Source organism: Otolemur garnettii, unplaced genomic scaffold, assembly GCF_000181295.1.
Source record: "Otolemur garnettii isolate 467f Iridium unplaced genomic scaffold, OtoGar3 scaffold00003, whole genome shotgun sequence".
NCBI lineage: Eukaryota > Metazoa > Chordata > Mammalia > Primates > Galagidae > Otolemur > Otolemur garnettii.
The window spans coordinates 32,487,649-32,499,470 of record NW_003852398.1 but is presented as its reverse complement, the minus strand read 5'-3'; the positions used below and the strand labels follow the sequence as shown (position 1 = coordinate 32,499,470).

Genomic DNA, 11,822 nt, shown 5'->3' with positions numbered 1-11,822 from the left:
CTAAGTGGAAAGTTAAGTATAATAAGAAGGTTATTACCTGTCAGTACCAGCAGCTTGTATTGGGGAAACTGGCTGACTACACAGAGAGAAAATTGTGTACTTGCCTCATGTACCATACAAATGTGAACTCCACTTGAATTAAAAGCATAAAAGGAAAAAGTATGACTATGATTGTACAGTTAATGGAGCACGATGTAGGAGAGCATCTCGGTTACCTAAGATCAGGGAAAATATTTTCAAACAAAATTTCAAAAGAAGAAGACACCATGACCAAATTTATAACACAGATGACAATATGGAAAAAATATTAGCAATGTCTAAAACACACAAGGGTTAAATGAGTAACACAAGCGGCTGCTTCAAATGAACAAGAGAAAGGCAGCGAATGCAATGGAAAAGTAGACAAAGGGTACCAACAGGCAATTTACGGAAGAGGACAAAAGTGGTGCCCGAAGCGCGGGGAATCTGAGAAATGTTAATGACAATGAGTTGTCTCATTAGACGTGGACAGCAGCAGTTAGAAAGATGGGTAAGGCCAAGTGTTGGGGATAGGTGGGGATACAGGGATCTCATCATTGCTGATGGACTTGCTGTAACTTCGCTGCAACCTTTCTAGAAAGCCCTGGCACTACTTACTCTATTAAGAATACACATACCTATAACCCAGCAATTCCATCCCTAGGTATCTATTTCAAAGAAAATCATGCAAGGATCCTGAAGGGGAAGTGCATGATTATATTTATTACAACGTTACTGGTAGTGGTAGAGACTTGGGAGCCCGATCATTGAGAGCACAGATGATAAAAAGTTGAGGATGCACGCTCCAGAGGATAAGGAGCATTTGGAAGGAATAAATTCGAGGTACACACAGCACTACTGTTTGAATTGTGAATCTTCAAAACCTAGTGCCTAGCAAACAAAGATGGATGCGATACATGATAGTTTCACATAATTAAAAACCCATAACAAAATAATACCTAGTTTGCAAAATGCACATGCAAAAAAGCACTTTAACTCATTACAATGGTTGACCAAGTTGGGGATGGGACCCAAAGAAGCGCCGAAAAATTGTTCTTAAGCCGGTACTCAGAGGTAATAGTTATTGATATTTTGTATTGTCTCCAATATCCCAATAACAAATGCTCTAGTTTACAGATCACTTACTGAGGGCCAGGAACTACACGAAATACACTTTGCCCATTTAATCCTCATAACAACCTCAGGAAGCAAATCCTATTATCATTTCTCCTTAAAGGAGAAAGTGGGATCAGCGCCGTGGCACAAACCTGTAATCCCAGCACTTTGGGAGGCTGAGGCAGAAGTATCATTTGAGGCCAGGGGTTTGAGATGGAGCTATCAGACTCCCTCTCTCTATAATATATAACAAGAACAATTAGCTAGGCATGGTGATGTATGCTTGTAGTCCTAGCTAATTAAGAGGCTGGGGCAGGAGAATTGCAACCACTTCAATCCAGCCAGGGTAACACCTACTGAGGTAAGACTGAAAAAGATCAAATTATCTGCCAAATGTCACATGGCCCGGAAGAGAATGGATCTGAACCCGTGTCAGTCTGACACTAATGTCTAGGCACCTCCTCACGACCCTGCTTGCCTAAACCTGTGATAATACGAGCTCCTATGTCCTATTATGAGAATGATAACAAACCATACTACTGATTCATAATGTGCTATTTTTCCATTTAACCATTTAATGAATTCCTTCACCTTAGTAAACATAGATCCTGAATTCCATTTTAAGGCTGCTTAGTGTTTTACTGTCTGAATACGTGAGGGCGGAACGTAATAAGCAATGGGGGATGATTCTCCAAAGACCAGACTTTTAACAGGCAGTGAAAACTCCACCTCTGTCAGACACCTGTCAATTGAGGAGGGATTGATTATTTTATGTCCCCCAGGGAGGGTTTTTTGGTGAAAACCAGAAAACTTGGTAAACAAATTCTAAAAGAGCCATAATATAGAGAAGGGATTTGTGTAATTTGTAAGCAAAGAGGGAACCAAGAGCTCCTGTATAATCGTTCAACTTAATTGAACCCTGGAAATTTGTAGAGGATGCATTTTGGCATCTGAAGACAGATAATGCTGCCAGATAATGTGCCAACATGTGTATAAATACAATTATTTTCATTTAAGGCAGTGGTTGTCTTTTAAAGGTAGACTTTTAGATGTTGTTGAAAGATGCAAAGAAAGATGATAGATCTCACTTGTAGATTAGTCTCAGTCTAAAACTCATGGATGTCCTCAACAGACTTTGTGAGCACTTCTCATAAGAGCTAACTCTCCTCAAGAAGATAATAACAGCTTCAAAAAGGCCAGGCTTGTGAGAGGGAAATGTTTAGGAGTTTGTGCTGGTCACTCTGGGTAATAGTGATAACACGTGGTGTTGGAACGGATCTTCACACTTCTCATACTGGCACAGCCACTGGCCGGTGCGCCCCTCCTGAGAGCCAGATAAGCTAGAAGGGGTTAAATGACATTACTACCCTTTGAAGATAAAAAAACCAAGGCTCTAAATATTTAGGAGATTTCCCCCCAAGTTCAAAGTAGTATCTTCCTGGGAACTCCAAGTTCAGTGCTCTTTCTACTACTCCATGTTTCCTCTGAACTCGGAGGGAAACTGCATTACTTGCTCTGAATTGTTCACAATTATTAAACTTTTATGATGTAGAAAGACTATAGCTATAGTAAACATCATAGCTGATTTTAATGCATGTCCAGATGAACTTCCTTTGTTGCACACAAGCTGATGTTCAAACTAGTGTTTTAACCAGTGAAATGCAGCCTCATGGTCAATAACTGGGAGTTTCGATTAGAGAGGAGGGCAGGATGGGAGAGGGTGGAGTGTCCATACTGTTTTGAAGCACACAGGATAGAGTTTATAGAGAGGCCAAGTTTACAGATATTATCCTCTAGTCTCTCTGTGGGTTAGACAAAGGCCATCACCATGATGTCATGCAATATAAAAAAATTGACGACAATGCAGATTTCCTTTAGATCCCAATCTGATGCAGGGAGCAGGTCTATAGAAGACCCTCAGGTGAACTATTCACACGACAATCCCTTTGAAACACATCTGTTGTATGCTCACTCAGTTATCAGGTTGTTATATTGTTTGCAAAAGTAGTAAAAATATTTGAATTGCTTTTGCTAAACAGAAGAATGCAGTTGGCATTCCATTAAAATTCAGGGTGCAAGGTGCTCTCACAACACAGGGGAGAGTTAGGTGGCAGTGTGTTGGGGTAGAAGAGCAGCGAAAGGGATTTGAGTTGGGCCTTCAAGGCCAGAAAATAGTTTGACAGAGATGGAGGGAGAGGACAAGATGGTGGAGTTGACAGCCCAAGAGGTCAGCGGTGGGGCAATTGATGGCGTTTTTTTTTTTACCACACCCCTGTGGAGTTGGTATAGTTGTGGAGAGCAGGGTTCTTTTGAATGTCTCACTCCTTTTCCTATCCCCCTCCTGTTCCTTTGCCTGGTGAGCTTTGCTTACCCCCTCTCCCTCCTCCCTCTTCTGGAAAATTCCTACTAATACTCAAGCGTCAACACAAGCATCTTAGCGTGTCCTCTCTAACATGAGTCATCTCTGACATTGTACCCGGACACACCTGCACTGCACTCGTCTCATGTGTGTCAACAATTTCCTTGGGCACCAGTCTCTCTTATCAGCCTGTTGGTGCTAGGAAGTAGGAACCTGAGGCTATCAGCCTTTGTATTTCTACCACCTAGCCCGGTGCCTGGCACAGTGCTGGTACTTAATAAACATTGATAAATAGTTTTTATATTTTTCTATGACAAGGTTTACATATCTTTTGTAGACTTTTTCCTCATTACCGTATATTTTTAGTTGTTACTCTATTGGTAATAAAATAATTTTTTTTTCATTTATTTGTTTATTTCAAAGTATTATGGGGGTACAAAAAATTTTGGTTACATGGATTGCTTTTATAATGCCCGAGTCATGGTTATAAGTGTGCCTGTCACCCAGATAGTTGTTCATTGCACCGTTAGGTAGGTTTTCATCTTTGCTTTCCTCCCTCTTCCCCCAGTTGATTCTGTTGAGTTTTACTTCTCCCTATGCACCCGTGTGCTCACAGCTTTTCTTCTAACATTCTTTAGATGCTAAACTTAGGATAATGGTCTCCAGTTGCATCTGAATTGTTGCAAAAGGCATTAAGTGATCCTTCTTCATGGCTGAGTGGTATTCCACGGTAAACCACATTTTGAATTTACTCCTGAACTGATGGGTATTTGGACTGACGCCACATCTTTCAATTTGTGAATTGTGCTGTCAGATGGTTTGGGGGCCTAAGTTTAAAATTCATTTTTTCCTTGGAGAATTGGCATTAGCAGAACCAGGCTTCTGGGGGAATTTGTGATCCCATATGTCTTTCAATTTTCTCCTCCTCTTTTTTCTTCTTCTTGCCACAAAGGTTTTGTAAACTATGACCTGAGTTATCTGTGACTGCAGTATTATATTTAGGAATTAATCAGGGAGTTTTTAAAAATACATCACATAAAGTCTTAACCTTAGACAGACATTTATTTCCACAAACTTCCTGTGTAGGATGGTTCTTTTTTTTTTTTTTTTTAACCAATGAGGTTTCAACTATGACTTTGTCAGTAGACTCTAAAATGGTGTCCTAACCTGCTTAGGTCTCAAGATTTGCCTCTCATCTTCCAGAGGAAAGGGCTTTTAAAATTCAAATTCCAATTTACCAGAAATTGGCAGATGACCCCATGGCAAATACTACTCTATGTTTGCTAACCTATAGTTTTAGCTTCCAAAGAATTCCCTTACATTTCTGCCAGCTCAACATACATTTGTGTGTGTGCGTGTGTGTGTACCCAGTACTTTTAGGAGTGCTATAGCAGGAAAAGATTTGTTACATATCTAGTCCACTTTTGACTTGAAACAGAAGACTTTACTTGGATTGATTTAACATTGTTTGGTATTGCATTATCCTAAATTTCACCTGATCAAGCCTTCCTCAAAGCCTCCAGTCATTTCCACTGCACTTAGAATGATGTCCAAAGTTCTCACCATGGCCTGTAAAGCCTGGCAAAACATGACTTCCTGCTACCTCTCCAATCTTATCTTCTCTTATTTTCTTGCTCGTTCATCCAAATGTGATCTATTGGGCCTTGTGTGTGGCCCAACAAGCATGGTTATACCACAGGATCTTGTACTTACCCTGCCATCTACCTGGAACTCTCTCTAGATATTCATATTCCCTGCACTCTCAATCTGCTTTGGTCTCTTGCTCAAACATCACTTCTTATAAGACATTTTCTACCTTTGGGAAAATGGTATCCTTATCATTCTCTATCCTCTCTCTCTGTTTTCTTTTCCTTCATGTTATGTGCCCGTTTGTCTATTTGTAAATGTAATCACACCATTAAAGCTTGTTGGTCTTCTTCACTGGTGCATTCCTAGTGCTTACAATAATAGTATTAGACATTATAGGTGCTCAAATATTGTTGAATACGTAGATGAATTTCAACACCATTTTAATTAAAAAATTGAGTTTTTCGCTCTTATTAAGGGAACTATTTTCTGGGGCATGTAGCTTTGAAACTAAGACCAAAACAATGAAACACATGGAATCATTTATTTTTATTAACAAGACAATTTAGTTTTTGCAAAATGTGCAATTCCTGACCAGCTGCTTAAAAATGAGGCAACTCATTTCCAAGCTGTTTCCTGCAAGCACATTTGATAGTGCTAAATATTTATTAAGTGCCAGTGTGCTAAATTAGGTGCTGGTGGAGAGTGACCACATTTCAGTCCAGCTAGTGTTTGGGTCCAGAGAGCATCAGGAGGAGAGACATGGCGTTGTCCTGGTCCCCTTCCTCAGAACTCTGGGGCTTCATTCCCCAGAGGGGGGATTTTAGAGAGAGTGAAATTATTATGTGTTAAGTATTGTAATGGTCCCAAGTGTTTCCCCAAATTTAGCTTTTCTTGTTGCAGAGATAATTTAAGGATTTAAGGTAGGAGGAGATCATCTCCTGGATTACTTTGTTGTGCCTGAAATGACTGGGTGCTTGTAAGTAGTAGGAAATTAAGAATTTCATGTTATAAGCAAGACATACATTCTTGAAAATGGGAATTTTGACTGGATCAGCTTACTAAGGCCTTGTTAAATATGTTCTTAGGACTGCGCTTTGACAATTGCTCTTCTACTTCCTGTGATTTCTCCAAGTGCTGACTCACCCTGGGCCTTAGTTGCCTGTAACTGGAGGTCATTGTCCCCATCTACACTGACATTTTTTTATACTCCATTAAAAAATGGAGTATTTAAGGAGCTATTTTTCCATAAATTCCCAATTACCTGCTGAACTTAGTAATTTCTCAACCATTTCTTAAAACACACACTGAGCCATGCTAAAATGTTTTAGCTAAAACTAGTGTTTTTGTATAATCCTTTGCTTCTTTGCAAATCCAGCTCTACCACCTGCCATTTAAAAATATATATTTAATTATTGTAGGTGCGTAATAGTTGTATATCTTCACAGGGTAGATGTGATGGTTTGATGTGGCATACAACATGAATTAATGAAATCAGGGGTATCCATCACCTCAGGCATGGAACATTAATTTGTGTTAAGAAGATTCTACTTCCACTTCTTTAGTTAAAGTGTACCCTAACTTATTATTCATTATAGTCACTTTGTTGTGCTATCAAATAGTGTTCATTCTATCTAACTATATTTTTGTACCCATTAACCATCCTTAGTTTACGTCCCCTACCCACTACCAGGCTCTGATAACCACCATTCTACTCTTTGTCTCCATGAGATCAATTTGTTTCTTAATATTTAGCTCTCACACGTGAGATTTGTCTTTCTATTATTGGCTTATTTCACTTAACATAATGTTCTCCAGTGCCATCCATGTTGTTGCAAATGACAGGATTTCATTCTTTTTTTTTTTTGCAGTTTTTGTCCAGGGCTGGGTTTGAACCCGCCACCTCCGGTATATGGGGCCAGTGCCCTAGTCCTTTGAGCCACAGGCGCTGCCCCAGGATTGCATTCTTTTTTATGGCTATACCATATTCTGTTGTGTGTATGTACCACGGTCTCTTCAGCCATTCATCTGTTGATGGACATTTAGGTTGATTCTGTATCTTTGCTACTGCAATGAACAGGGGAGTGGAGCTGTCTCTCTGATATACTAAATGCTCCTACTCTGCATATATACACAGTAGGGGGATTTCTGGGTCATATGGTAGCTGTAGTTTTAGCTTTTTGAGGAATCTCCATACTGTTTTTCATAGTGGTTGCACTGATGTACACTCCTACCAACAGTTTACAAGGGATCCCTTTTCCCCACGTTCTCATCAAGATTTGTTATTGCCTGTTGATGATATTTCATTGTAGTTTGGATTTGCATTTTTCTGATGATAAATGATGATGTTGAATATTTTTTCATATACCTATTAGCCATTTATATCTTCTTTTGAGAAATTTCTATATTCTTCGCCCTTTTTAAAATTGGATTCCCCCCATTGACTTGTTTACATATTTTATTTTTTTATTCTTTACATATTTTATTTATTAATCCTTTTTCCGATGGGTAGTTTAAAATATTTTCTCCCATCCTGTGGTTTGTCTCTTTACTTTATTGTTTCTTTTGCTGTGTAGAAGCTTTTTAGCTTGATGTGATCCCATTTGTCCAATTTTGCTGTGGTTGCCTGTGCTTTGGGGTATTACTCAAGAAGTCCTTGCCCAGAACAATGTCTTGAAGTGTTTCCATGATGATTTCTTCTAATAGTTTCATAGTGTCAGCTCTTAAAGTTTCTAATCCATTTTGAATTGATTTTGGGATATGGCAAGAGATAAGGGTCTATAGTTTTATTTTCCTGCATGTGGATAACCAGTTTTTCCAGTACCATTTACTGAAGAAACTGTCCTTTCCCCATTATCTGTTTTTGGCACTTCTGTTGACGTTTAGTACAGATGTGTGGATTTGTTTCTGGATTCTCTACTCTGCTTTTTGGTTTATATGTCTATTACCAATACCATGCTGTTTTGGTTACTACAGCTCTTTGTATAATTTGAAGTCAGGTGGTGTGATTCCTCTACTTTTGTTCTTTTTGCTTAGGTTGGCCTTGGCTATTGTGGGTCTTTTGTGGATCCATTTAAATTTTAGGATTATTTTTTCTATTTCTGTGAAGAATGTCATTGGTATTTTGTAGTGAATCTGTATATTTCTTTGGGTAGTATGAACATTTTAGCAATATTGATTCTTCTAATCCATGAATATGGAATATATTTCCATTCTTTGTGTCTTCTTGAATTTCTTTCATCAATGTTTTAAAGTTTTCATTATAGAATCTTTCACTTATTTGGTTAAATTTATTCCTGAGTATTTCATTTTACTTATAGATATTGCAAATGGGATTACTTTCTTGGTTTCCTTTTCTGATTGTTTGCTGGTGGCATGTTGAAGTGCTACTGATTTTTTTTCTGTTGATTTTGTATCCTGAAACTTTGCTAAACTTGTTTATCAGTTCTAATAGTTTTGGGGTGGAATCTTTAGGTTTCTCTAGACGTAAGATCATATTATCTGCCATCAGGAAAAATTTTTCTTTCTGCCCAATCTGGATGCCCTTTATTTCTTTCTCTTGCCTGATTACTCTAGCTAGAACTATCGTGTTCAATAGCAATGATGAAAATGGGCATCTTTGTCTTATTCCAGATCATATAGGAAAGGCTTCCAATTTTTCTCCATTCATTATGATATTAGCTGTGGGTCTGTCATATATGGATTTTATCATATTGAGATATGTTCCGTCTATACCTAGTTTTTTGAGAGTTGTTTTTTTTCAATCATGAAGGGATGCTGAAATTTATTGAATGGTTTTTCAACATCAGTTGAAATGATCATGTAGTTTTTGTCATTTGTTCTGTTGATATGATGTATCACATTGATTGACTTGCATATGTTGAATCATCCTTGCATCCTTGTGATGAATAATGTGTTGCTGAATTTGGTTTGCTAGTATTTTGTTGAGGATTTTTATATCTATTTTCTCAGAGATATTGGCCTACAGTTTTTTTTTTTGTGTTGTGTCTTTGTCTAGTTTTGGTATCAGGGTGATACAGGCCTTATAGAATGAGTTTGGGAGTATCTCCTCCTCTTTGATTTTTTGGAATAGTTTAAGTAAGATTGGTATTAGTTATTATTTGAATGCTTGGTAGAATTCAGCAGTGAACCCATCAGGTTCTGGCCACCTGCTGTCTTCATCAGCTACTGTGGATCAGCATTGCTCACCATGGCTAAAATGAATGGCAGAATGAGGCCATTTGTGTGGAGTGACAAACCCCAATGTAGAACCACACACAGCTCAGCAGGGCACAGTGGAGCACTCCCTGGCTGAGAAGTTGGGTTGTGTTATGTGCAAACTGCCTGGCTGGAGCTGTGGAGTACTGTCTCTGCTCCTGGCTTGAGGTTAAAAGTATAAGCTGTAAGTTATAATCTATATACCATAGTGGATCATTTTGTCTGTTCCTTTATGAAAATGTTGCAGAAACAGTATTATAAAGAACTGGTGCTATACAGGGTGGCTTCAAACAGAGTGAGCACATACTAGATAGAATTCTATAACACAACTGACCTTAGTTGTGGTCACATATACAAATGTGTACTATGGGTTTTATGGTTTATATAATGGAAAGATATGGGGCATAGCCTTCCCTATGAAATAACCTTCATAGGATATTTATACCATGTATACACATATATCAACCTATGTTATAGATGTGTATAAATTTTTCAAAAATCCAATTTAATAAAAGTTTACCGAGTACCCACTGTATGTCATACACTTTTCTGGATTACAAAAATGGATCAAGAATAGACTCTGGCTTGGTGCCTGTAGCTCAGCGGCTAGGGTGCCAGCCACATACACCAGGGCTGGCTGGTTCAAACCTAGCCCAAGCCTGCTAAACAACAATGACAACATTCATGTCCCAAAATACTCACGTCATTGTGCCATGTACAAAGGAAGGGCTCTCGCATGTGTTATGTTCATAAATGTATAATGACAGATATTAACTTAAAATAAATCTGGCCTCATTCTGGGGTTTAAATGTTCAGTTGTTTTTTTTTAATTTTGCTTTCAATTTCAACTGGCTTTCACTCATCTTAGTTCGAAGTTTTTTTTTCTTTTTTCTTTTCTTCCTTTAGCGATTCTCTTGCCCTTTGCCTCCCAAGTAGCCGGGACTGCAGGAGCCCGTCACAATGCCCAGCTTTTTCTGGTAGAGATGGGGTCTTATTCTGGCTCACTCCAGCTCAGGATGGTCTCGAACCTACAAGCTCAGGCAATCTACCCACTTGGGCCTCCCACAGTGCTAGGACTACAGGCCTGAGGCACCACGCCTGGGGCTGAAACATTGAGTATTGATGAAGCCTATCAGTGACTGTCAAATAGGAAGAAGGACCAAATTTAGAAGGCTTGGCTACTGCACAGTTACAAGCAGTTGTTTCTAGAAGTTCATTGTTTTTTCGTCGTATTTTCAACCAAGTTGAGAAGTTCCTTCTGTCCTTTTTGCTGAACTTGCAGATGGTTTTGTTTGTTTGATTGTGTCAAGGTTGAAGGCTGGTCAGTCATGCAGGCCTCCTAAAGGTTCTTTTCTGAGCATGTGGGAGGGATCTGGTGGACACGTGTGGGAGAAGGCATGGCTGAAACACAGGGGCCACTTTGGAGGAGTGGACAAAACTGTTCAATAATTTGCTTATGTTGGCTCTGCCTAAATGTTTCTCACACAAATGCAAATATTCTAATACTAAAACCTTACTGATGTAACTACTTGAACTTCAAGATAGTTTAGATACATGTCTCTTACATAATTGAAATAGATGAAGAGCTCAACCTGTCAAATTGTATAACAACTGGAGGCAAAAGGTTGTCCATAGCACCATTAGTATAACATGAAAAACTGAAAACAAGCTAATCATCTGTCAATAAAAGACTTTTTTTTTGAGACAGAGTCTTGATCACCACACTACAGTGCTATATCATCATAGCTCACAGCGACCTCAGACTCAAGGGCTCAAGCAATTCTCTTCCCTCAGCCTCCTGAGTAGCTGGGACTACAGGCACCCACCACAACACCCGGCTATTTTTAGAGACAGGCTCCCTCTAGCTTGGACTGGTCTCAAACCTGTGAGCTCAGGCAATCTGCCTGCCTTGACCTCCCAGAGTGCTAGGGTTACAGGTGTGCGCCACCACGCCCAGCCAATAGAAGACTTGTTAAAAGAGTTATCATATATCCTAACAATAAAATATTAGTAACTTGTTCAACAGTAATATGCTAAAGTGATACTATAAAGTGATATCTTTTTTAAGCGAAAAGTTTATTGCTTTAAAAACATTTAAAAAAATATTTATAGACTCACTGGATGTTGAAGTGAAAGTAGGTTGCAGAATGGTGTCTATGAGATAGGATCCTATAAAATAAAAGTAAAGCTATCAAATCATTAGCACTGGATATCTCTGTGGGATGGGACATAACATGCAGTGGGAAAAGAAGAAAATGTAGGATTTTACATTTTAATTTCTAAATATCTGTAATATTTAGTGTAGCTATCTATATCTATATATTTATATAGATATCTACATATCCATATGTAGATATGGGTATATACTCCAAGGAGTAAAAACATCTCAAATAAATTTGGGAGAATAATTTCTATAATGGCAGATACATGCAAATTAATTCAAACTACAAAACTTTGTTATTCTCAGTTTGACAGATTTTAAAGGAGAAGAAAACTACAATGCAGGACTGTATTATGAGTATTT

At 38.5% G+C, this 11,822-nt stretch overlaps 1 non-coding gene across 1 annotated transcript; it reads right to left on the bottom strand.

Moving 5' to 3' along the window:
- Window positions 1-1,917: 1,917 nt before the first annotated feature.
- Window positions 1,918-1,979, bottom strand: LOC111727198. Its single transcript, XR_002774806.1, has one exon. It is a non-coding gene; the product is annotated as a U7 small nuclear RNA (small nuclear RNA).
- Window positions 1,980-11,822: the final 9,843 nt, after the last annotated feature.